Raw genomic sequence first — 27,188 nt, forward strand, 5'->3', positions numbered from 1 at the left:
AAATGACTAAAATGTAAAGGTGGGCCTAGGCTATGAGACCATGGGACATTGCTGTTCATTGAGAAATTACAATGTAGCATGGTAAAGCTACAGATAACCATTGTTCTGAAACAAGGCTCTGTACTGACCTACAGCCCTTTTTACTTTTTAGTCATTTTGCTTGGTGATAAAATGAAAATAATCACAAAAAGGTTAAACACAGACTCCAAACATTGGATTCCATACCATTTAGGCCTAAGGAGGACACGACTGATTCTTGTCGAAGCCTGTTCTTATGGTAGTGAGCTTATGCTTAGACCTAACGTTCTGTGTTAGGAGCACTGGCTCAGGGGGACCAGCCACCTCCTAGGGCTTGCTGGGACAAGCAGTAAGAAAACAAGCATTTTGTGAATACATCCCCAGCTTCAGTGAGAGAGAGAGAGACATAATATGTATTAGAGGATGACCGATTAATCGGAATGGCCGATTTCAAGTTTTCATAACAATCGCAAATCTGTAATTTTGGACGACGATTTAAATAAATAAAAATGTACACCTTTATTTAATCTTTATTTAACTAGGCAAGTCAGTTAAGAACACATTCTTATTTTCAATGACGGCCTAGGAACAGTGGGTTAACTGCCTTGTTCAGGGGCAGAACGACAGATTTTTACCTTGTCAGCTCAGGGATTCAATCTTGCAACCTTACGGTTAACTAGTCCAATGTTCTAACCACCTGTCTCAAGAGGAGACTGCCTGTTACGTGAATGCAGTAAGAACCATAGGTAAGTTGCTAGCTAGCATTAAACTTAATCAATCATAATCACTAGTTATAACTACACATGGTTGATGATATTACTATTTTATCTAGTGTGTCCTGCGTTGCATATAATCGATGCAGTGCACATTCGCGAAAAAGGACTGTCGTTGCTCCAACGTGTACCTAACCATGAACACCAATGCCTTTCTTAAAATCAATACACAGAAGTATATATTTTTAAACCTGCAAATTTAAAAGAAATCCAGGTTAGCAGGAAATATTAACCAGGTGAAATTGTCACTTCTCTTGCGGTTCATTGCACCGAGAGTCAGGGTATATGCAACTGTTCTGGGCCGCCTGGCTCATTGTGAAATAATTTGCCAGAATTTTACGTAATTATGACATAACATTGAAGGTTGTGCAATGTAACAGGAATATTTAGACTTATGGATGCCACCCGTTAGATAAAATATGGAACGGTTCCGTATTTCACTGAAAGAATAAACCTCTTGTTTTCGAGATGATAGTTTCCAGATTCTACCATATTAATGACCTAAGGCTCGCATTTCTGTGTGTAATTATGTTATAATTAAGTCTATGATTTGATAGAGCAGTCTGACTGAGCAATGGTAGGCACCAGCAGGCTCATAAGCATTCATTCAAACAGCCCTTTCGGGCGTTTTGCCAACAGCTCTGCTGTTTATGACTTCAAGCATATCAACTCCCGAGATTAGGCTGGTTTAACGATGTGATGTGAAATGGCTAGCGAGTTAGCGGGGTGCGCACTAATAGCGTTTCAAACGTCACTCGCTCTGAGACTTGGAGTAGTTGTTCCCCTTGCTCGGCATGGGTAACAATGCTTCGAGGGTGGCTGTTGTCGTTGTGTTCCTGGTTCGAGCCCAGGTAGGAGCGAGGAGAGGTATGGAAGCTATACTGTTACACTGGCAATACTAAAGTGCCTATAAGAACATCCAATAGTCAAAGGTATATGAAATACAAATGGTATAGAGGGAAATAGTCCTATAATTCCCATAATAACTACAACCTAAAACTTCTTACCTGGGAATATTGAAGACTCATGTTAAAAGGAAGCACCAGCTTTCATATGTTCTCATGTTCTGAGCAAGGAACTTAAACGTTAGCTTTCTTACATGGCACATATTGCACTTTTACTTTCTTCTCCAACACTTTGGTTTTGCATTATTTAAACATGTTTCATTATTTATTTGAGGCTAAATTGATTTTACTGATGTGTTATATCAAGTTAAAATAAAAGTATTCATTCAGTATTGTTGTAATTGTCATTATTACACATAAATAAATACAAAAATTCAATTGGCCGATTAATCGGTATCAGCTTTTTTTTGGTCTACTATAAATCGGTTTCGGTGTTGAAAAATCATAATCGGTCAATCTCTAGTACCAACTAAGACCCAGACCTGGGGTCAATTTATATTTGAAATCATTAAAAACACTGAGTGTTTGCTTTAGTCTACCTGGAGGACCAAGCGGGCGGGGTTTGGTTACATTTCACCAAGCTCAAGTCCAATCGAGCACAGCTAATGTATTTTGAATTTCAAATATTACTGGCATCCAGGTGTAGATGGTACCCACAGGACCCCTATCTCTCCAGTAGGCACAAGGGGCAGCCAATAAGGCATTAATCACCAGGTCACTGATAGGAGCTGACACTCCTGCAGAGAGAATATACAGCATTCCCTCCCACCAGAGCAGTAGATGGCATAATGATTGGTCTCTTTCTGAATCAGTCTCAGAAAAATGGAGCTCATCCCAAGATGTCATAAAATACCTGTATATCAGTGCCAGTATAACCCAACCTTCAATGCCAAGACCATTAGCAGATGGTCTTCTAACTCTGACATTACATACCTTAAGGGAAGAATTCGGCAGTACCTGTATGGTTAGTGAGAAAGTCCATATTGCAAATGTACGGTCCCTTACTAGACGTCCGAAATCGTTTGTAAAATTCGCGGACGGCGTCGGGCCGAGCGGCAGGGCCGGACCTACCAGGAAGTCATCAAATGAACGTTGTCGGACATTCGGTTTCCGTTTTACAAAAATAATAAGATTTATGTCATTTTTCCCATGTCCCGGAAATTCCCACAAGAGGGCATAAGCAATCATATGGCTATTGCTACAAAACATCACGATTCACGACGGGGCCTTATCTCGAAAACTGAAAATATTTAGAAGCCGAAACTCGGTGAGCGTAGGGGCGGCATAATGGGCAGTTGGCCCCGAACAAGATGGCGTCTAGGCCTCAACGGTTTTTGAGTTATGGCCATTTATCTGGGATTAAAGGTCCAAAATGAAAATAGAGAAATTATTTTTCCACTTCACGTCAAAGTCAAGGAGCCTCCGGTGTCAATAAAAAAAGAACCAGCCATTTATCTATCGTTCATTTAAGAGAAATCGTACAACGACACCTTGGTGATGTTCACGGATAGGTGTTTTTTTTTTCAACGGTTACAGATCCAGTTGCAGGTTGTTCTTACGAATCTTTTTAAAGTGTGCTGCGGAGCTCTGCGAGATTTCTGTGATTTTCTATGATTTTCTGAAATAACACACACTCACTAAACCCTCCGTAAATAACTCAGTTCTTAACGTAAAGACTTAAAACTCGGGATTCTGTAAAGGCATACCCCAATCATGATATGAGTTTATTTATAGCTTCCTGTGCCAACCGGAAGTGCCTTTAATGGTGTCACAGTGGCAGTTTCCATGGGTTAAAAAGGTCAGATCTTTTCAAAACTTCATATGTGTGACTAGGTAACCCTCGTGAACTGTAAATCAGTCATTTCTCCCAACAGATGTCAAAGAAAATCTCTCACACGCACACACAGCAAGGATGGAGTGAAAAGTGCGGTTCTCAAAGACACAGAGAGCAGGCAATGGCATAAACATAATAATCTCTAGGCCGTGCCGAGTTCAACGAGATATCCCACTTGACCGTAGCTCGCTCGGTCTAAGCGCAGCGACCATTAGAAAATTAGGCCCAAAATGAAGCCTGCCCCACAACGTCATTTGCTTTTGGGTGACAGTGAGAGAACCGTTAGGGTGAGAAGCACAATTCGACCTCAGGTACGTTCCTAAGGTCCTTCCGATCCGTGCAAGCCTAACCTTGACCGTGTGGCATTAACCCTTAATAGTTAAAAGATGGTGTTTACTTCAAAAAGTTTGCATTGATTTCTCTCCCCATAGGAATACATTGCCTTTACCCCTAAATTCAACCTGAAGTCTATATGGGTTATGAATGCCGTATGAACCTGTCTTTGGTAACAGTCCATCAGGCCAGTATGAGGTCTACCTGTGTTGATTCTAAGCTTCCTGGACCAACCGGAAGTGGTTAAAATCACCCTAAAAGTGTTTTTCCATTACCTGCCTGCAGTTTGATAGACATAGTGCATTCAACCCTGTGTAAATCAGTCAATTCTTAACGTAAGGACTTAAAACTCAGGATTCTGTAAAAGCATAGCCCAGTGAGGATATGTGTTGACTTATAGCTTCCTGTGACAACCGGAAGTGCCTTAATTGGTGTCTCAGGGGCTGTTTCGAGGGGTTAAAAAGTCAGATCTGTCCAAAACTTCATATGTGTGATTAGGCAACCCCCATGAACTGTAAATCAGTCATTTTTCCCATAAAATTTCAAAGGAAAACTAAATCACACAGACACACAACTTGGAAGGAGGGACGTATTGGGGTTGTAGAGACAGACAGTGCCTCCAATAGTTAGCTTTGTTCGAGCTAAAAAGAACCGTCAGACCTAGAGTTCCGAAACTTTAGAAACCTGTTCTAGACCTCGGGTCGATAGTGCGTGGTGAGTTAGGTGGCTCTAGAAGGTTCTCGGACCGAGAAATAGCCTCGTACATTTGCAATGACTTCAATTCATTTTGACCATTACGAAAATGGCGACATTTAGAAAAGTCTCAGAGACACAAGACTAGGTGCATTGAAACCGGCTCGGGCCATAGAGACGGACCCCAACGTTTCGGTCCGATAGCTCATTCAAGGACCCCATAGCAAGGCATGGAAAAAGTGGATTTTCAGCACCAATTAGGGTTTTACTCGGGCACCGAAGGACCTATCGAGCCGAAACTCGGGATTCGGGGTCGCCTCACATAGGCCTTCACATAATGTCTGACCTGGACCCGCAGCTAGAACGTAACTATGTGTTTTACGTTTTTATTATGTTTTAAACTAATGGCGCTGTGAATTATGGGCCTGCTCTGACATATGTGATAGTTGGCTTCTAAATGAGTTGGAAAAAGTGGGTTTGGTGTCAATTGGTATCAGTTTGGTGTCAGAATGACATCTAATTGACTGGTGGACACTGACTTGCTAGTTGACTTTTGTACATTAGCAATATGTTTAAACGGAGAGGGACCATCACCAAAATGGCATTCTGAAATCAACACAAAAATGGCATCACCATAGTCTCCAGGCTGTGCAGAGTTCAACGAGACGCCCCGCTTGACCGTAGCTCGCTCTGAGTGCAGCGACCTTGAAAAAAAGAAGGCGCAAAAGGAAGGCTGGCCCTCAATGTCATTTGCTTTTGGGTGACAGTGAGAGAACCGTTAGGGTGAGAAGCACAATTCGACCTCGGGTACGTTCCTAAGGTCCTCCCGATCCGTGCAAGCCTAACCTTGACCCTGTGGCATTAACCCTTAACAGTTAAAAGAAGGTGTTTACATCAAAGAGTTTGCATTGACTTCTCTCCCCATAGGAATACATTGCCTGCACCTCTAAATTCAACCTGAAGCCTATGTGGGTTATGAATGCCTTATGAACCTGTCTTCTATGACAGTCCATCAGACCACTATGAGGTCTACCTGTGTCGATTCTAAGCTTCCTGGAGCAACCGGAAGTGGTTAGATTGACCCAAAAGGAGTTTTGATGTACATAACCTTCAAAGGTGAAAATGACTGCATTCAACACTGTGTAGATCATAGATCAGTCAATTCTTAACTTAAAGACTTAAAACTCAGGATTCTGTAAGTGTTTATGTGAATCAAGACATGTGTTTACTTATAGCTTCCTGTGCCAACCGGAAGTGCCTTTAATTGGGTCACACTGTCTGTTTTGAAGGGTTAGAAAAGTCACATCTCTCCAAAACTTCATATGTGTGACCAGGTAACCCTCCTAAACTGTAAATCAGTCATTTCTCCCAGCAGATGTCAAAGAAAAGCTCTCACACGCACACACAGCAAGGATGGAGTGAAAAAGTGTGGTTCTTAAAGACACAGAGAGCAGGCAATGGCATAAACATAATGTCTAGGCCGTGCCGAGTTCAACGAGATATCCCGCTTGACCGTAGCTCGCTCGGTCTGAGCGCAGCGACCATTAGAAAAGTAGGCCCAAAATGAAGCCTGCCCCACAACGTCATTTGCTTTTGGGTGACAGTGAGAGAACCGTTAGGGTGAGAAGCACAATTCGACCTCAGGTACGTTCCTAAGGTCCTTCCGATCCGTGCAAGCCTAACGTTGACCGTGTGGCATTAACCCTTAATAGTTAAAAGAAGGTGTTTACTTCAAATAGTTTGCATTGACTTCTCTCCCCATAGGAATACATTGCCTGCACCCCTAAATTCAACCTGAAGTCTATATGGGTTATGAATGCCGTATGAACCTGTCTTTGATAACAGTCCATCAGGCCAGTATGAGGTCTACCTGTGTTGATTCTAGGCTTCCTGGACCAACCGGAAGTGGTTAAAATCACCCTAAAAGTGTTTTTCCATTACCTGCCTGCAGTTTGATAGACATAGTGCATTCAACCCTGTGTAAATCAGTCAATTCTTAACGTAAGGACTTAAAACACAGGATTCTGTAAAAGCATAGCCCAGTGAGGATATGTGTTGACTTATAGCTTCCTGTGCCAACCGGAAGTGCCTTAATTGGTGTCTCAGGGGCTGTTTCGAGGGGTTAAAAAAGTCAGATCTGTCCAAAACTTCATATGTGTGATTAGGCAACCCCATGAACTGTAAATCAGTCATTTTTCCCATAAAATTTCAAAGGAAAACTAAATCACACAGACACACAACTTGGAAGGAGGGACGTATTGGGGGTTGTAGAGACAGACAGTGCCTCCAATAGTTAGCTTTGTTCGAGCTAAAAAGAACCGTCAGACCTAGAGTTCCGAAACTTTAGAAACCTGTTCTAGACCTCGGGTCGATAGTGCGTGGTGAGTTAGGTGGCTCTAGAAGGTTCTCGGACCGAGAAATAGCCTCGTACATTTGCAATGACTTCAATTCATTTTGACCATTACGAAAATGGCGACATTTAGAAAAGTCTCAGAGACACAAGACTAGGTGCATTGAAACCGGCTCGGGCCATAGAGACGGACCCCAACGTTTCGGTCCGATAGCTCATTCAAGGACCCCATAGCAAGGCATGGAAAAAGTGGATTTTCAGCACCAATTAGGGTTTTACTCGGGCACCGAAGGACCTATCGAGCCGAAACTCGGGATTCGGGGTCGCCTCACATAGGCCTTCACATAATGTCTGACCTGGACCCGCAGCTAGAACGTAACTATGTGTTTTACGTTTTTATTATGTTTTAAACTAAAGGCGCTGTGAATTATGGGCCTGCTCTGACATATATGATAGTTGGCTTCTAAATGAGTTGGAAAAAGTGGGTTTGGTGTCAATTGGTATCAGTTTGGTGTCAAAATGACATCTAATTGACTGATGGACACTGACTTGCTAGTTGACTTTTGTACATTAGCAATATGTTTAAACGGAGAGGGACCATCACCAAAAGTGACATTCTGAAATCAACCCTAACGAGCCATGGAGATGAACCAGAATCACTGCCCAGCTATCCCGAGTTCATCGGGCCAGTCAATTTCACATTCCTGCAGGATTTTTATAGCATGACAAATTCGTGATGGTACCTGCCCATTGAACCATATTGCAAATGCACAGTGACTTTGCAAAAGTGAGAAAACATAAACAAATGGACATGATGAAATCAACACAACAGGTGATGGAAATGTACAACTATCACTGCTCAGCCATCCTGTGTTCATCAGACCAGTCAATTTTGCATTTTTGAGCATGTCAAATTTCATATGGTAAATGCACATTGAAACATATTGCAAATGCGCGCGCACTTGCAATATGATTCTATAGTGTAAAAACATCACCTAATGGACATGATGAAATCAACACAACGAGTGATGGAAATGTACAACTATCACTGCCAGGCCATCCTGTGTTCCCATAGCGAGCATTAATATCAGAATGACCGGTAAATGCATTTACAACCATATTTTTATTTTTGGGTTACCAGTTGCACAACAATGCACGTGCATTTGCAATATGATTCTATAGTGAAAAAACATCACCTAATGGACATGATGAAATCAACACAACGAGTGATGGAAATGTACAACTATCACTGCTCGGCCATCCTGTGTCCATCAGACCAGTCAATTTTGCATTTTTGAGCATGTCAAATGTCATATGGTAAATGCACATTGAAACATATTGCAAATGCGCGCGCACTTGCAATATGATTCTATAGTGTAAAAACATCACCTAATGGACATGATGAAATCAACACAACGAGTGATGGAAATGTACAACTATCACTGCCCGGCCATCCTGTGTTCCCATAGCGAGCATTAATATCAGAATGACCGGTAAATGCATTTACAACCATATTTTTATTTTTGGGTTACCAGTTGCACAACAATGCACGTGCATTTGCAATATGATTCTATAGTGAAAAAACATCACCTAATGGACATGATGAAATCAACACAACGAGTGATGGAAATGTACAACTATCACTGCTCGGCCATCCTGTGTCCATCAGACCAGTCAATTTTGCATTTTTGAGCATGTCAAATTTCATATGGTAAATGCACATTGAAACATATTGCAAATGCGCACGCACTTGCAATATGATTCTATAGTGAAAAACATCACCTAATGGACATGATGAAATCAACACAACGAGTGATGGAAATGTACAACTATCACTGCTCGGCCATCCTGTGTCCATCAGACCAGTCAATTTTGCATTTTTGAGCATGTCAAATTTCATATGGTAAATGCACATTGAAACATATTGCAAATGCGCGCGCACTTGCAATATGATTCTATAGTGTAAAAACATCACCTAATGGACATGATGAAATCAACACAACGAGTGATGGAAATGTACAACTATCACTGCCCGGCCATCCTGTGTTCCCATAGCGAGCATTAATATCAGAATGACCGGTAAATGCATTTACAACCATATTTTTATTTTTGGGTTACCAGTTGCACAACAATGCACGTGCATTTGCAATATGATTCTATAGTGAAAAACATCACCTAATGGACATGATGAAATCAACACAACGAGTGATGGAAATGTACAACTATCACTGCTCGGCCATCCTGTGTCCATCAGACCAGTCAATTTTGCATTTTTGAGCATGTCAAATTTCATATGGTAAATGCACATTGAAACATATTGCAAATGCGCGCGCACTTGCAATATGATTCTATAGTGTAAAAACATCACCTAATGGACATGATGAAATCAACACAACGAGTGATGGAAATGTACAACTATCACTGCTCGGCCATCCTGTGTCCATCAGACCAGTCAATTTTGCATTTTTGAGCATGTCAAATTTCATATGGTAAATGCACATTGAAACATATTGCAAATGCGCGCGCACTTGCAATATGATTCTATAGTGTAAAAACATCACCTAATGGACATGATGAAATCAACACAACGAGTGATGGAAATGTACAACTATCACTGCCCGGCCATCCTGTGTTCCCATAGCGAGCATTAATATCAGAATGACCGGTAAATGCATTTACAACCATATTTTTATTTTTGGGTTACCAGTTGCACAACAATGCACGTGCATTTGCAATATGATTCTATAGTGAAAAAACATCACCTAATGGACATGATGAAATCAACACAACGAGTGATGGAAATGTACAACTATCACTGCTCGGCCATCCTGTGTCCATCAGACCAGTCAATTTTGCATTTTTGAGCATTTCAAATTTCATATGGTAAATGCACATTGAAACATATTGCAAATGCGCGCACTTGCAATATGATTCTATAGTGTAAAAACATCACCTAATGGACATGATGAAATCAACACAACGAGTGATGGAAATGTACAACTATCACTGCTCGGCCATCCTGTGTTCCCATAGCGGGCATTAATATCAGAATGACCGGTAAATGCATTCACAACCATATTTTCATTTTTGGGTTACCAGGTGCCTATTTTCAATCACCAGTTGCACAACATGCGTATCCATCAGAATATTTTAAACAGTCCATAAAGCACTCAGGACTGCCCCCATAGATAGAGGGCCGTAGTAGGGTACTCCCATAGCGGGCATGGATAATAGGAGTCCCGGTAAATGCATTTACAACCATATTTTAATTTTTGGGTTACCAGTTGCACAACAATGCACGTGCATTTGCAATATGATTCTATAGTGAAAAACATCACCTAATGGACATGATGAAATCAACACAACAAGTGATGGAAATGTACAACTATCACTGCTCGGCCATCCTGTGTTCATCAGACCAGTCAATTTCACATTCCTGCAGGATTTTTATAGCATGACAAATTCGTGATGGTACCTGCCCATTGAACCATATTGCAAATGCACAGTGACTTTGCAAAAGTGAGAAAACATAAACAAATGGACATGATGAAATCAACACAACAGGTGATGGAAATGTACAACTATCACTGCTCAGCCATCCTGTGTTCATCAGACCAGTCAATTTTGCATTTTTGAGCATGTCAAATTTCATATGGTAAATGCACATTGAAACATATTGCAAATGCGCGTGCACTTGCAATATGATTCTATAGTGAAAAAACATCACCTAATGGACATGATGAAATCAACACAACGAGTGATGGAAATGTACAACTATCACTGCTCGGCCATCCTGTGTCCATCAGACCAGTCAATTTTGCATTTTTGAGCATGTCAAATTTCATATGGTAAATGCACATTGAAACATATTGCAAATGCGCGCGCACTTGCAATATGATTCTATAGTGTAAAAACATCACCTAATGGACATGATGAAATCAACACAACGAGTGATGGAAATGTACAACTATCACTGCCCGGCCATCCCGAGTTCATCAGGCCAGTCAATTTTGCATTTCTGCAGGATTTTTGAGCATGTCAAATTTCTTACGTCATTTGGCCCACAAAAAAATCCTTATGCACAATTTAAAAAATATATAAAAAAATATGATAATAAAATTGGACAAAAGTATATTCATACAGTTCTTACACATGTGTAATTGACAAAAAAATTGAAAGAATTTCAAAAACGGTCCAGAAAGCACTTTTTTAAGGGTGTGTGAAGTTTTTACAAAATTTTGACATTTTTGACTTTTGACTTCCTATGAAATCATATTGGAATTGGACAAAACATATTCCTTATGCGCATGAAAAAAAAAAAAAAAAAAATTATGATAATAAAATTGGACAAAAGTATATTCATACAGTTCTTAAACATGTGTAATTGACAAAAAATCGAAAGAATTTCGAAAAACGGTCCAGAAAGCACTTTTTATGGGTGTGTGAAGTTTTTTACAAAATTTTGACATTTTTGACTTTTGACTTTTGACTTCCTATGAAATCATATTGGAATTGGACAAAACATATTCCTTATGCGCATATAAAAAAAATAAAAAAATTATGATAATAAAATTGGACAAAAGTATATTCATACAGTTCTTACACATGTGTAATTGACAAAAAATCGAAAGAATTTCGAAAACGGTCCAGAAAGCACTTTTTTAAGGGGTGATAAGTTTTTGAAAAAAAGTTCATTTTTTCAAAATTTTACTTTTGGACATTAATTTGGGTTACATCTCCAATATGAAAAACCCCGGTGGAGCGCATTTGCCCCCTGTTGAATTTTTTAAAGTGTTACAACTGGCAATTACCATATGGCATTTGCAATACACTTTGCATGAATCAACGCCGAATTGGGTGGTATTGGCCAATGTGTATATGGTTTGTCCGATGCCAATGACATGCCATTCATTTTTGTCCAATACAGGGGGTATTCCTTACATTCTGAATGACTTTTTAGAAAACAGGCCAGAGTAAGCCAGCTAAGGTCTCTAGGACCTTAGATGGCTTACCATGAGGTTCCTGGTCTCGAATCGGAGCTAACTGAACCGTGGTTAGGTTAAACTGGAAAGAAAGCACCCTGGACCCTGGAGGAAACCTATCGTTTTGGCTCTCCTGCTACTTGTATATCAGATAATAGTCCTCATATTCTTTCTGCTTTAACAGAAAGTAACCATAGGGATTACATTAGAAAGTAACATTCTAAATGAAAGAGCCTCGAGTAGCTCGGAGACAGTGAAAATAAACATCCAGTAACTGAGTTAGTGCCTTGGGGTCCCGGGGGGGAGAGAAGGAATTCAGGGCCAGTTGAGTCCCATTCTCAGGACCTTTCTCCACTTCTTAAAAACAGAGATAGAGCCAGTCCTTCACAAGCAGTCAGCGAAATAGAGCGGCTTCTCTGGGATAGAACAGCAGCAGAATGTCAAGTCCGAATTCTTGACAGTTTCTCTTCTGAAAAAGTAATTCCCAAGGCCATTACGGCAGGGTAGCCTAGTGGTTAGAGTGTTGAACTAGCAACCGAAAGGTTGCAAGTTCAAATCCCCGAGCTGAACAGGCAGTTAACCCACTGTTCCTAGGCCATCATTGAAAATAAGAATTTGTTCTTAACTGACGTGCCTAGTTAAATAAAGGTAAAATTACCAATTCACAATCCTTGTCATAAGACATTCATAACCCTTTAAATGTTTATTCAGGTAGGTACAAACAAACCTAGCACGAACACTCCAGCTGTGAGAATCTGAATGCCTTGTCAGACTGGTTGTCTGAAGTTACTCCAAAAGATGTGAATAAAGACTAGACACGACACTGCTGTAAAAATATGTGTCATCTTGTTAAGAGGACCTAAATGAGGATCTGATAGTGCAGCCTCTACACTCCGCCTTCAAAGACAGATGAATGCTCAGAATGCAACCTTATTTTGGGTGCTTTCTGAAACCTGGAGAACACAAGAAAGGGAACGCACAAGACGACACCAGCTGTACGAATATACTGAACAAAAATATAAAACGCAACATATAAAGTATTGATTCCATGTTTCATGAGCTGAAATAAAAGATCCCAGAAATGTTCCATATGCATAAAAAGCTTATTTCTCTCAAATGTTGTGCACAAATTTGTTTACATTCCCAGTTAGTGAGCATTTCTCCTTTGCCAAGATAATCCATCCACCTGACAGGTGTGGCATATCAAGTTGCTGATTAAACATGATCATTACACAGGTGCACCTTCTGCTGGGGACAATAAAAGGCCACTAAAATGTGCAATTTTGTCACACAACACAATGCCACAGATGTCTCAAGTTGAGGGAGCGTGCAATTGGCAAAATTGTTGAATGTTACGTTCAGTGTAGGCCTGTTTACATATGCAATATCTAGCCAGATACACTTCTTATTTCATTCATTTCATTGTGATTCCTTTCACTTCCTTGATTTTGTAATGATTATTTCCTACACTATTATTAGTATTAGTATTTTTTCTAGGCAAGTCAATTAAGAACACATTCTTATTTACAATGACAGCCTACCCCAGCCAAACCTGGACAACACTGGGCCAATTGTGTGCCACCCTATGGGACTCCCAATCACAGCCGGATGTGATGGAGCCTGGATTTGAACCAGCTACTGCAGTGACACCTCTTGCACTGAGAAGCAGTGTCTTTCCAGTTGAGAAGGTTCCTCAAGGAACCCCTCTGAAAAAGGTATTTGAGGAACACCTGTGTAAAGATTCATAGACGGAAGCTTTTTGTGATTGGAGGGATTAAATGTTTTACCTTTGTAATAATATATTGTAGAAGTGGCAGCCTATCATATTTGCGGTGTGGCTTATTGGAGGCGTGGCTTTGAGGTAATTATTTTTGTTCACCCATTAGCATTAATGCAATTCCCATTCATCATGTTAAGTTTGTAAGTCGCTCTGGATAAGAGCGTCTGCTAAATGACTTAAATGTAAAATGTTTGTACACTGCTAACTAAAAATGTTCCTTGAATATTTATGCATATTACAAATTCTAATATAATATTAATATTGCTGATTACATACAGTAATAGTGGTAAATATTCCATATTTGAGATTTGCATAGGCTCTTGAGGAACTCTGTTAGCCTCATTGAAGCTACAAAACTGTGTGTTCAAACTTAAGATCTTCTTCTTCAATGAGGTTTAACGGTAGTTGGCATCCGATGAATTAAATGTTGCATTACCACCACCAACTAGACTGGAGTATAACTCCCTTATACTTGTGATCAATATTGATGTATTATTATTTATCTTTTCACATCTAGGAACCTCCCTCCTACAGACTGCTGTCACATCCACATGAGCTTGACACCTGTAACAACAATGTGTTCGGCACAAAAGCTCGTACAGGATAGGTGAAATAGCCTAACATCCCTTTGTCTGGCAAAGAACCAACATCAAAACTCAAAAGAACAGACATTGACTCTTCTGTTTCACCGCTCACGACACCCTGTCTGCGTCGCACCAAACGACGATCATCACAAACACAGGGAATCTTCCCCTTCAGTTGGTCAGCTTTCACATTTACCGCTACCCCAGCTACCCCCTCCTTTAAATGGCGCCCTTTTCTTGAGAGCAAAACAAGTCACATCCCGTCCCCATTCGTTTGGCGCAGAGCGCCTGCTCCCTCTGACCAACAGAAACACAAACAATTATCACAGGACCATTTCGGGTTACCTTCTCTGATTCCACTGCACCGAATATTAACCCTGAAACCAAAAATGGATCAGCTAGCTGAAAGGCAGGGATCCAATTTCTCCAAAAATTGAGAGTTCCTCGAGTCACCACAAGAAAATGCAATCGTGTCAGCAAAACACATCACATGGGGATGATTTCTGTATTTTAAAAGTTACATATCTTGAAAACTTGATTGCTGACAGGCAAGATATTTTGACAAGCAAGAGATATATTTATATATAGAGAGAGACAGAGACAGAGACAGACAGAGAGAGAGAGAGAGAGAGAGTTTTTGGGGTGGAGTATCCTTTAAGGTTGCTGCGCTCCAGAGTCCAATGTGGCACGTGAGAGAACAGAGGAACATATAACCTAGTAAAAATGTCTGGGTCTTTTCCAGGCTGTATTCCTTCAGGGACCAAATTAAACTAGGACTTTCTCCACTTTGAGCCACAGAGAGCTTCATAGGGAATGTTCCAACTTCACAGCTCAGTGTCTTATATTACCATATCACAGTGTGTGTGTGTGTGTGTGTGTGTGTGTCTGCCCCTCTCACACCCTGGTGTGATGTTCCACACCATACGGTCCCTCAGACTGTCATGTCATGTGATAAAGGCACATGTAAAGGTTACACCCAACCCTAACAATAACAGTAACAGCCAGCCACAAAATAACTGATCAAAACACAACAAAAAAGCAATATTGAAGTCATTTCTAAACTTCCTAAAGGTTACATGACATGATTGTTAAGATGATTGCTAACATAATTAACCATTAGGACCATAAATACTCTGCATCGGTTTCAGTACCAAATTAAAATGTCATTACTTAAAGGGCCTAAGAAGCCTTGCTCTGTTGGCTTGGTGACATATTTTGACCAGGCAGTACACATCATTCCTTTTCAGAGAGCCAAGAAGCCATGATTATTAGGTGTGCCCTAACGTACAGACAAGATGAGCAAAATATAGTTTTGCTGACTGGTCAGATTTCACGAAACACACAAGCGTGCGAGCTACCTTGGGAGTGTCCACCTCATTAGACATGGGTAAAATCAATGTATGCATGATACAAACCATGTCGGCAGCACAGTGTTTACGTGCATAAGGCAAATAAGGAACAAGCTGTGAAGTGTCCACTTCTACAGATTCTCGGGTAGATGCAGTCAGAGTATTCCTAATTAAATGTTAACAGTGTTTACCTACAGCATGGTCTGTTAAAATCATCCATGGTAGACCCTAGGAGAGATGAATGAAACATTCTATCTGGGGAGGTCATCAGAGGAAGAATTGCCTAACACACTGTTACTGTATCTAATGTGTAGCCGAGTTAATAGGCCTACTGCATCTGTAACGTAGGCTATTTAAAAGGAACAAATATCAGTGACCTCTACAGGATGAAGGCTGTATTGGCCACTGAGAGCGTCACTGGGAAAGCATCAATCAACATAACATTTGTAGACTATGATTAATATGATTTGTTAGTTGAGGTTATTAAAACAGCTGACTACCAGAGCAACAATAAACATAAGAAAATAGTGCAGTGATAGAGTAGCCTACCCATCAATGATTGTTGTTTAGGCCTTGTTACAAGAGCAAAATTATAGCAATATTGTTTCGCTTTAGTCCATAATACCGCCGACTGCAACAATGTATCAAAATACAAGGACATACTGACTGTCCCCAAATGACAAATATACTCGTGCCACATATCCGTTACCGCCTGCCTCGAGGAGTGTGCTTTCAGTTGGATCAGTGCAACTGGGAAAGGCCCTACCACTATTTTTAATAATGGTATTTTCTTCGTTTCAAAGAGCAGTCACAAATACGGACATGTATTATATAGTCCGTAAATCAAAATATTTGCAGATTTCAATCTAGGCAGATCTTCCTTCCTTCCCTCTCACACTGTAAGTACAGAGAAGTAACGGCCAAAGCCTATGTCTAAATAAATATTCTGTAATAAATATATATATGAGATATTTATGAAAGCTTACCAAAGCAGGCCTCTCCCCTTTCTTGCTGCTATCTTGATAAGCGCGTTAATGGTGCATACCGAGGCATAGGGCTGCTAAGTACCACTGATTTAACACAGAATGACTAACTGTCCGCAACAACACAAAACCCCACCTTCCGGACGTGCACGGAGGAAGAAACGCGACAGGATATGATGTAGAGAGCCTATCGTCGTCGTTACCACAGTCACAAAGTAATAAACCCTGCCTATATTCACAATTTATCTTCTTAAAATGTGATTTTAAACCTAACCCTAACCTTAACTACACTGCTAAACTTAAGCCTAACCCTAACCTTAAATTGAGATCAAAAACGTAATTTTAGTTTTCTAGAATTTTTACCACATATCCAATTTTGTGGCTGTGGTAACTATTGGAAACCAGCTCTCAGGCGCTGGCGTTCTCCAAATCGGCCCGTTTCAATACAGTTGGATAAATCAAATCAAAATTCAATCAAATCATCCTCCCTTCCCTAATTACTTGATGTACGGTTATCTCTGATCTGGCGTGACATGGATGGGTCAAGGCTATGGGTTAAATCTCTCATTTCACCAATCTATCTATTTTATGGAAGTGAGGGTTGTGTTTGAAAACATTTGAATAGGCACACAGCACTCTGTTGTGTGAATATTGATATTAGTTATCTTTTGTGTGTGTATACCTAATTCTGCACATATTTTTGTGTGTTCATAAATTATCAGTTATATTTTGTCTGTCTTTCTTTATGGATTATTGTCTGGCAGACATATCAGTGTGGATGACGGATCACCACCTCAAGCTGAACCTCGGCAAGACGGAGCTGCTCTTCCTCCCGGGGAAGGACTGCCCGTTCCATGATCTCGCCATCACGGTTGACAACTCCATTGTGTCCTCCTCCCAGAGCGCTAAAAACCTTGGCGTGATCCTGGACAACACCCTGTCGTTCTCAACTAACATCAAGGCGGTGGCCCGTTCCTGTAGGTTCATGCTCTACAACATCCGCAGAGTACGACCCTGCCTCACACAGGAAGCGGCGCAGGTCCTAATCCAGGCACTTGTCATCTCCCGTCTGGATTACTGCAACTCGCTGTTGGCTGGGCTCCCTGCCTGTGCCATTAAACCCCTACAACTCATCCAGAACGCCGCAGCCCGTCTGGTGTTCAACCTTCCCAAGTTCTCTCACGTCACCCCGCTCCTCCGCTCTCTCCACTGGCTTCCAGTTGAAGCTCGCATCCGCTACAAGACCATGGTGCTTGCCTACGGAGCTGTGAGGGGAACGGCACCTCAGTACCTCCGGCTCTGATCAGGCCCTACACCCAAACAAGGGCACTGCATTCATCCACCTCTGGCCTGCTCGCCTCCCTACCACTGAGGAAGTACAGTTCCCGCTCAGCCCAGTCAAAACTGTTCGCTGCTCTGGCCCCCCAATGGTGGAACAAACTCCCTCACGACGCCAGGACAGCGGAGTCAATCACCACCTTCCGGAGACACCTGAAACCCCACCTCTTTAAGGAATACCTAGGATAGGATAAAGTAATCCTTCTCAGCCCCCCCCCCCTTAAAAGATTTAGATGCACTATTGTAAGTGGCTGTTCCACTGGATGTCATAAGGTGAATGCACCAATTTGTAAGTCGCTCTGGATAAGAGTGTCTGCTAAATGACTTAAATATAAATGTAAATGATTACATATGGTAGATGATTGAATAAGATGTGTAGGATGTCTCTGCTGAGATAGTCTAGGCAAGGGCTCTCCAACCCTGTTTCTGGAGAGCTACCCTCCTTTAGGTTTTGAAGGAGAGTTGGAGAGCCCTGGCCTAGGCCTATACGTTTGTATTATAGTGCCACCTGTTGATAAGAATAGAATAGGATCGAATCTTAGAATAGAATATTAGAATAGAATCTTAGAATAGAATAGAGTAGAATAGACTGACATGTCAAAGGAATTTAGACAAAAATGTCGTGACCTATTATGGGGAATAATACAAATAAATTATCACACTCTATCCCTCCAAGAAAAGAATGTGTTATAATTTATTTAACATTGCATTAAGCATCTCTTTGTCTCTAATTGGCATATTTACACAAAATGTAGGAGCAAAATAAACTGCATTGTTGGTTAGGGGCTTTCACTATTGTATTTGGTGCATGTGACTAATCAAATTTGATTTGAATTCAAATTATGGAGATGACAGATAAGATTTTTGATAGTTTTACAATGACAGAAGATATTCGACTGAAATTGGATTGAATGGTGATTTGATAAGGAGGATGAATCAGAGTAGCATAATTGTCATACAGTTATTTTTATAGTGTCAAGGACGATGTTGATTGGAATATTTCAGTATCGTAAATAATCACGCTATTCACAGTGTTTAAAGTCCAGATGGATTGGCTAAAAGCCTATGTTGTCTTTTATGTATTGGACATATTTTTACTATAGCCTATATAGAAATAAAGTGAATTACACTTACAGGCAACATTTCCATTTGACTATATGCAACGGTAAATTGTAGGCTATCACATGCTTTTTAGTGTTGGGCAATGGTTTCTCATATTCAATATAGACACTCACCCTTCCTGCTCAAACTACAACATGCCCCTCCTTCTGAAATGTTCTGAAAGCCTGGATGATCACAGAAGAGCAGCAAAACCTAACGAAGAGGAACAGATGGGATATCAAGTATCAAATCCGTAAGTATGCTCTCTAATATGTAACTTAAAACTAAAGTATCAATGTATAGGATATTCAACGATGCAGTAAGTGTGCTGCGTTCAGGGGATCTACGTGTTTGAGAGTGTGAGTTGGAAGCAGACGTTACAGTAGCCTAGGCTATGTCAAATGTAGCCTAAAATAAAATTGAATATGTTTTTATTAGGCTATTGCAATTGTGTTGTTTAGTTAACTAGTTTAAAATCATAATATATGACGACATTATAAGGCAAACATGATTGCAATGTAATGAGCAGGCAATGCAAATCATCTCTTGATCTCATCTTGAACTGTGAAACGTTTCTGGGACTCACACTGTTGCTCAACTTCAGTCACTTTTGTGTTTCACTTCGGTAAAATGCACTTACTATAATGTAGTATAGTAGCCTGTTGACAAAGGAGTTTTGTACAGTAAGTAGCCTAACCTTCATCTTGAGATTTTACTGACTAGGTTATAGTACTGATGTAGTAGGGAAATGTACACTGTATTGGAAAACATGTCAATTATATAGTCATTTTGGGTATTATCAACTATGAAATACTCTGAAACATTTTACTGCAGCATACTGTAAATTCTGGTGCATTGTGTGAAAATGTTGTGGGCGGGGGAAAGTAATTGCTGTATTTCAAATTGTACTATAATTCCAACCTACAAAATACAGTACCGTACCATATTGTTGGAGTGACAAAAACCTTTTGACCACTACTGTGTGCATGGTAGTGTTGTTTCTGTCACATTAACATATTTTGACGCCTGCCTTGTAAGAGGCTATATTTGTTGCACTCGTGAGTGAGAATGCCGCACCAATTTAACTCCTATGTGATTGTAGTTCACCATGTAAGCTGGACAGATTGGAGTGGCAGCAAGTCTTAAACCTTAAACGGTTGAACATTTTGCCATGTCCTTTTGGTCAGAGTGCCCCATGGTGGTGGGGTAATGATACGCTCAGGCATAAACTACGTAGAACGAACACAATTGCATTTTATTGATGGCAATATCAATTAACAGATACCTTGACGAGATCCTGAGGCCGATAGTCATGCTATTCATCTGCCGCCATCACCTCGTGTTTCAACATGATAATGCACAGCCCCCATGTCGCAAGGCTCTTTACACAATTCCTGGAAGCTGAAAATGTCCCAGTTCTTCCATGGCCTGCAAACTCGCCAGACTACAGCGTGTTCCAGTTCCCGACATTATCCAGCAACATCACACAGCCATTGAAGAGGAGTGGGACAACATTCCAGAGGCCAAAATCAACAGTCTGATCAACTCTATGCGAGGGTGATGTCGCATTGCATAAGGCAAGTAGTGGTCACATCAGATACTGACTGGTTTTCTGATTTACGCCCCTACTTAAAAATAAAAAAGGTATCTGTGACCAACAGATGCATATCTGTATTCCCAGTCATGTGAAATCCATAGATTAGGTCCTAATGGGTTTATTCAAATTGACTGATTTCCTTATATAAACTGTAACTCTGTAACAACTTTGAAATTGTTGAATGTTGCGTTTATATTTTTGTTCAGTGTAAATATCCATAGCCTTTTTTGTAAAGGGCAAGCCTTCACACAGGCATCGGGATGTGTTTATGCATCTCAATATAATCAGCTTCATATCTATGTAATGAATATGATAATTTACATATATATATATATATATATATATATATATATAGTACCCATCAAAAGTTTGGACACACCTCATAATTTAAGGGTTTTTCTTTATTTTTAGTATTTTCCACATTGTAGAATAATAGTGAATACATCAAAATGATGAAATAACACATATAAAATCATGTAGTAACCAGAAAAGTGTGAAACAAATCAAAATATATTTTACATTTAGATTCTTCAAAGTAGCCTCCCTTTGCCTTTAACTGCTTTGCACACTCTTGGCATTCTTTCAACGAGCTTCACGAGGTAGTCACCTGGAATGCATTTCAATTAACAGGTGTGCCTTGTTAAAAGTTAATTTGTGGAATTGCTTTCCTTCTTAATGTGTTTGAGCCAATCAGTTGTGTTGTGACAAGGTAGGGGTGGTATACAGAAGACAGCCCTATTTGGTAGTCAGTAAGTAAGTAAGTAAGTAACAATACTTCAAAGTACAACTTAAGTAATATTCTGGACTTTACTTTACTATTTATACTTTTACTTTTAGTTCACTGCAATCCTAAAGAAAATAATGTACTTTTTACTCCATAAATTTTCCCTGACACCCAAAAGTACTCGTTACATTCTGAATGCTTAGCAGGACAGAAAATGATTAAATTCACACATTTATCAAGAGAACATCCCTGGTCATGCAGACTCACTAAACACAAATGCCTTGTTTGTAAATTATGTCTGAGTGTTGGAGTGTGCCACTGGCTATCCGTACATTTTTCTAAACGAGAAAATTGTTCCGTCTGGTTTCCTTAATATAAGGAATTGTTTATTATTCATACTTTTACTTTTGATACTTAAGTATATTTTAGCAATTACATTGACTCACCCAGTAAAATACTCAACTAGTATTTTACTGGGTGACTTTCCCTTTCACTTTAGTCATTTTCTATTTAGATATCTTTACTTTTACTCAAGTATGACAATCGGGTACTTTTTCTACCACTGGTAAAAGTCGAAGTCCATATTATGGCAAGAACAGCTCAAACAAGCAAAGAGAAAAAACAGTCCATCATTACTTTAAGATATGAAGGTCAGTCAATCTGGAAAATTTCAAGAACTTTGAAAGTTTCTTCAAGTGCAGTCGCAAAAACCATCAAGCGCTATGATGTAACTGGCTCTCATGAGGATTGCCACAGGAAAAGAAGTTAACTCTGCTGCAGAGAATAAGTTCATTAGTGTTACCAGCCTCAGAAATTGCAGCCAATGCTTCAGAGTTAAAGTAACAGACACATCTCAACAAGAGGTCGACCAATTATGATTTTTCAACACCGATACCGATGATTGGAGGACCAAAAAGCCGATACCGATTAATCGGCCGATTTAAAAATAATAATTTTATTTGTAATAATGACAATTACAACAATACTGAATTAACACTTATTTTAACTTAATATAAAACATAAATAAAATCTATTTAGCCTCAAATAAATAATGAAACATGTTCAATTTGGTTTAAATAATGTAAAAACAAAGTGTTGGAGAAGAAAGTAATATGTGCATGTAAAAATGTGTGCCATGTAAAAAAGCTAACGTTTTAGTTCCTTGCTCAGAACATGAGAACATATGAAAGTTGGTGGTTCCTTTTAACATGAGACTTCAATATTCCACGGTATTGGGGGTTTTAGGTTGTAGTTAATATAGTATTTATAGGACTATTTCTCTCTATACCATTTGTATTTCATATACCTTTGACTATTTGATGTTCTTATAGGCACTATAGTATTGCCAGTGTAACAGTATAGCCTCCGTCCCCTCCTCGCCCCTACCTGGGCTCGAACCAGGAACACATCGACAACAGCCACACTCGAAGCATCATTACCCATCGCTCCACAAAAACCGTGGCCCTTGCAGCGCAAGGGGAATAACTACTCCAAATCTAAAAGCGAGTGAAGTTTGAAACAGTATTAGCGCACACCGAGCTAACTAGCTAGCCATTTCACATTGGTTACACCAGCCATTAGGCTGATAAGCTTGAAGTCATAAACAGCGCTGTGCTTGCGAAGAGCTTCTGGCAAAATGCACGAAAAGGGTGTTTTAATGAATGATTACGGGCCTGCTGCTGCTCAGTCAGACTGCTCTATCCAATCAGACTTAATTATAACATAATAACACACAAATACGAGCCTTTGGTCATTAATATGATCGATTCCGGAAACTATCATTTAGAAAACAAAACGTTTATTATTTAAGTGAAATACGGAACAGTTCGGTATTTTATATAACGGGTGGCATCCCTAAATCTAAATATTATTGTTACATTGCACAACCTTCAATGTATGTCATAATTACGTAAAATTCTGGCAAATTAGTTCGCAATGAGCCAGGCAGCCCAAACTGTTGCATATACCCTGACTCTGCGTGCAATGAACGCCAGAGAAATTATACAATTTCACCTGGTTAATATTGCCCGCTAAACTGGATTAGTAGTTATAACTAGTGATTATGATTGATTGTTTTTTATAAGATAAGTTTAATACTAGCTAGCAATTTATCTTGGCTTCTACTGCATTCGTGTAACAGGCAGGCTACTCGTGGAGTGCAATGGTTGGAGCGTTGAACTAGTTAACTGTGGGGTTGCAAGATTGAAACCCCTGAGCTGACAAGGTTAAAATCTGTCTTTCCGCCCCTGAACAAGGCAGTTAATCCACAGTTCCTAGGCAGTCATTGAAAATAAGAATGTGTTCTTTAACTAACTTGCCTAGTTAAATAAAAGGTATTAAAATGTATGTGTGAATCGGGCCTTCATGGTCAAAATTGCTGTAAAGAAACCACTACTAAAGGACACCAATATGAAGAAGAGACTTGCTTGGGCCAAGAAACACGAGCAATGGACATTAGACCGGTGGAAATCTGACCTTTGGTCTGATGAGTCCAAATGTGAGATTTTTGATTCTATCTCTTTGTGAGACGCAGAGTAGATGAACGGATGATTTTTCTTAATGCTTGTGGTTCCCACCGTGAAGCATTGGAGGAGGTGTGATGGTGTGGGGGTGCTTTGCTGGTGACAGTCAGGGATTTATTTAGAGTTGAAGGCACACTTAACCTGCTTGGCCACCAAAGCATTCTGCAGCGATACACCATCCCATCTGGTTTGTGCTAAGTGGGACTATGATTTGTTTTTGAACAGGACAATGACCCAACACACCTCCAGTCTGTGTAAGGTCTATTTGACCAAGAAGGAGAGTGAAAGGAGTGCTACATCAGATGATCTGGCCTCCACAATCGCCAGACCTCAACCCGATTGAGATGGTTTGAAATGAGTTGGACCGCAGAGTGAAGGAAAAGCAGCCAGCAAGTGCTCTGCATATGTGGGAACTCCTTCAAGACTGCTGGAAAGCATTCCAGGTGAAGCTGGTTGAGAGAATGCCATGAGTGTGAAAAGCTGTCATCAAGGCAAAAGAATCTAAAAATATATTTGGATTTCTTTAAACACTTTTCTGGTTACTACATGATTCCATGTGTTATTTCATAGTTTTGATGTCTTCACTATAATTCTACAATGTTGAAAATAGTAAAAATAAAGAAACTATTGAATGAGTGTGTCCAAACTTTTGACTGGTACTATATATATATATATACACACACAGTATATTCTGTATATGTGCAATTATTCTAGTTGCAGTTATCAAAATTGTCCATTCAAGATGACATTTCTCTGTTTATTTTCTTTCTTAGAACATATCATCAGTTTATCAAGGCAGGACAAAATCTGTTGCCTAAATGGTGTTACAGAAGTATTTACTCATATTACCAGTCTCATAATAAAGAAACCAAAGGTGCTCTGAAGGTGAGAAGATAGAAAGAAGTCATACTAAAAAAGCTTTGCTTTTTCCCTTAGAGTTCTGAAGGGTGATTCCTCACTAAACTAGAACCAAAGAGGACCATGATTTGGAGATTTTCGCGAAATGTTATCCATAGAAGGGTCCATTGGAGGAAGGATTGTTGACATTTTGACATTTGTATCTTAAAGCATAATTGATAAAAAATAAATTACCTAGGCCTCCTTTAATAATGTTTAATCTGTAGTGCTGCATTTAGACGGTATGCATTGCTATGGTGATTTTAGTAAACAAACAGTGGAAATCAACATCGGGAAGAAAACAATGCTACAGCAAAAGGCAAAATGAAAATTATTAAATTAATATTTGAACTCTGCCGGCAATTTACCGTCTACCGTGGCGGCGGGTGGCATTCACCGCCAGCCTCAATGGCATTTACCGTGATGCTCTCTTTCTAAATAATGACATCTGGTTTGCTGCCTACCGTCTACCTCGTACCATCTAAACGCAGCATATATCCTACCAAGAAAAAATTGGTGTCATAGGAAGCTTCACTGCTTCCTCTGTAATATGAGTAGTATTTTGCTTTCACTAACAATCCTCTGACATATATAGAAAATTATAAACCAGCAGAGGGTGACCAATTGTAATACATTTTTACATTAACTGCATTTGTAATGCTTACAAATTGGATGATGACTCAAAAACTAGCAGAGATCCCACTCTGGAACTTTGATATGCCAGTAGACTATATTATGTTCAACAATATATACAGATATATTTTTGGTATTGAAATCAAAATACTACTCATATTACAGAGCAAGCAGTAAAGCTTCATATGACACCAATTTGCCCTTTGTTGCACATACAGATGAAACATTATGGAGTCTTAAAGGAGGACAGGATAAGGCCAAAATGTCCAATTTCAATGAATTATTTCTCAATTGCTTTAAGGTACAAATGTCAAATATGTCAACAATCCTTCCTCCAAAAGACCCTTCTATGGATTCAGTTGAGTGAAAATCACAAAAATGATGGTCCTGTTTTGTTCTAGTTTCGCGAGGAATCGCCATAAGTGGTTTGTCCATTGTAATTTGGGAAAACAACTATTCTTTGGTGCCCGTTTTATCTTATAAGTCTATGGTACATGGCAAAAACTCACCACGGAAAAGGTCTTATTGGGCAGCTAACTATTGAAACATACTTGTATTCAGTGTGTCCCAGATATGTTTGTGCTGTCTATGTTTGGCCTGAGAATGACATACGACTTGGCAAGACAACAAAACAGAGCTAGGCTCAAGCCCGTATCGAGTCACAAGAGGAGTGAGAGGAGTTATAAATGATACCTTGATATGTTTTAATTGCCTGCAATTGCCTGACTTCCCCACTCAGTCAGGTGCTCCATGGTCAACTCAGAGTTAGGTGCTGTCAAGGTAAGCACCCAAAGGACACAAGCATACTTCAGCAGCAACAACAAATGCTGCCATGGCAACTGTGTCTTGTGTAGGACTGCCATACGTTGGCGACAAAATGGAGTGTGGTGGTGGCCGACTATTTGTGTCCTGACCAATGGTGTTGTTCGGGGCTGCAGTGCATTGTCTCTGATATCAGGTGTCTCTGATATCAGGTGTCTCTTCACACCGGTTTTATCACACCTAACGACAGAGTAGCCGTTCATAATCCAGGGAACTTTTCCATTCCCCTCTGAAAATGACATCAGAACCCCATAATAAATGGCTTACACAAGTGTGACTGCTGTACCTTTTTCATCATTAGTCACCAATGACATGCATACAGTAGTGGCTAGTGGCTGATAAAAAACCTCCGTTGTGTCTTCTTCATCCTCAGTTACCAGTCAGTGACCATTTTTCCTAAAGAGAGTCGCAGCCCAATGACAGCCGAGGTCGAGGATACTCTAGTATGAGTCGAAGGACCAGTAGCAGCCCAATGACAGCCGAGGTCGAGGATACTCTAGTATGAGTCGAAGGACCAGTAGCAGCCCAATGACAGCCGAGGTCGAGGATACTCTAGTATGAGTCGAAGGACCAGTAGCAGCCCATGCGACCGCAACAAGTACGCCTGCTGCTCCTACGGGGGCAACATGTTCGTTCTGGGAGGGAGAGCGTGCCACTCGCTTAGGGACTTCTGGAGGTATAGTGTCGGTAAGTAACTAGTCTCAGACTGTTAGTCTTGCGGGTATGTTGACCAGCTATATTTTCTTCTGGGTTCCTTCTGAGATAAGCAAGTGTCAGATCCACTATACTTTTTATTAATCTTAAGTATGAGTATAGACTGCTTCAGATATATGTGTATAAATATATATATATACAGTGGGGAGAACAAGTATTTGATACACTGCCGATTTTGCAGGTTTTCCTACTTACAAAGCATGTAGAGGTCTGTAATTTGTATCATAGGTACACTTCAACTGTGAAAGAAGGAATC

The 27,188-nt window shown here is 40.1% G+C and overlaps 1 protein-coding gene and 1 long non-coding RNA gene across 10 annotated transcripts in view; one reads left to right on the forward strand and one right to left on the reverse strand.

Moving 5' to 3' along the window:
• The window catches only part of LOC118386332 (ras-related protein Ral-B-like), a 53,841-nt gene extending 37,097 nt beyond the window's left edge, over window positions 1-16,744 (reverse strand). Inside the window, exon 1 of the mRNA XM_035774009.2 lies at window positions 16,588-16,744. The gene's annotated coding sequence lies outside the window, so the exon portion shown is untranslated. The remainder of the gene's footprint in view (window positions 1-16,587) is intronic.
• A 2,436-nt stretch (window positions 16,745-19,180) lies between these two features.
• LOC118386334 (uncharacterized) overlaps window positions 19,181-27,188 on the forward strand; it is a 71,720-nt gene continuing 63,712 nt past the window's right edge. For 6 of the 9 annotated variants that reach the window (XR_008139894.1, XR_008139899.1, XR_008139898.1 and 3 more), the window contains exons 1-2: window positions 19,181-19,276; window positions 26,592-26,905. This is a non-coding gene — a long non-coding RNA (uncharacterized LOC118386334). Of the gene's footprint in view, window positions 19,277-24,091; window positions 24,310-26,591; window positions 26,906-27,188 lie in introns of all 9 variants that reach the window. The other 3 variants (XR_008139897.1, XR_008139892.1, XR_008139893.1) reach the window with 3 other exon arrangements.

This window comes from Oncorhynchus keta, chromosome 7 (genome assembly GCF_023373465.1).
Source record: "Oncorhynchus keta strain PuntledgeMale-10-30-2019 chromosome 7, Oket_V2, whole genome shotgun sequence".
Classification (NCBI taxonomy): domain Eukaryota; kingdom Metazoa; phylum Chordata; class Actinopteri; order Salmoniformes; family Salmonidae; genus Oncorhynchus; species Oncorhynchus keta.